The sequence below is a fragment of the Gobius niger genome, assembly GCF_951799975.1.
Source record: "Gobius niger genome assembly, chromosome: 3".
In the NCBI taxonomy this organism is placed as follows: Eukaryota; Metazoa; Chordata; class Actinopteri; order Gobiiformes; family Gobiidae; genus Gobius; species Gobius niger.
In genome coordinates this window covers 4,325,739-4,326,411 of record NC_136854.1, presented here as the reverse complement: position 1 = coordinate 4,326,411, position 673 = coordinate 4,325,739, and positions in this window count along the sequence as shown.

The window sequence follows — 673 nt, the reverse complement described above, 5'->3', positions numbered from 1 at the left end:
GTCGTAAACACAGCAATAAACAGACCTTGGTGCCACCTAAATGTTTATAGAGCGATGGAAGAGAAAAGAAGAATCTAAATTAGTGTCATTTATATTGGTGCTTCATTTTTCCGCTGCTCAAAGCTGTACACGGCATGAAACGTGCATATAATTAATTTGCTTGAACAAATTGGATATGCAGGAGGTTTTGTAAGAGCTAGAAATGAGTTTGGGCCAAAAATAAAAATGTCAAAGTTTGAACAGGAAAAATTAGGTACTCCAGCCTTAAAGCAGTACTAAGCAACTCTTGCCCCAAGAGGCCATAAGCGCCACTGCAGGTGTCGTAGCAAGTTGTGTTTTTTTACTCATTAATTGTCCGTGAGAGTAAATCCTACGCTGACAGAAAAGACAAAGGGACAGAGGGATATTGTTCATCCAATTACACAATGGAGATCATTTATTTCACTCAAGCTTGGCTGTAAATACTGTTTAAGTGGTGCTAGTGTAACAGGGTTATGGTTCATGGTATATCCTGGAGAATTGGCGCTGGGTGTAGTTCTTGTTGGTTTGTTCGTTGGTCATACCTGGCAGTGTCTTTGGGTTGTGTGTCTTGTTTTGGCAAGTGTATTTTATTTTGGTTGTTGCCCCGTGTGTCACGTCCTGTCCCAGGCCAGTCCTATATATGGGGGCTCCT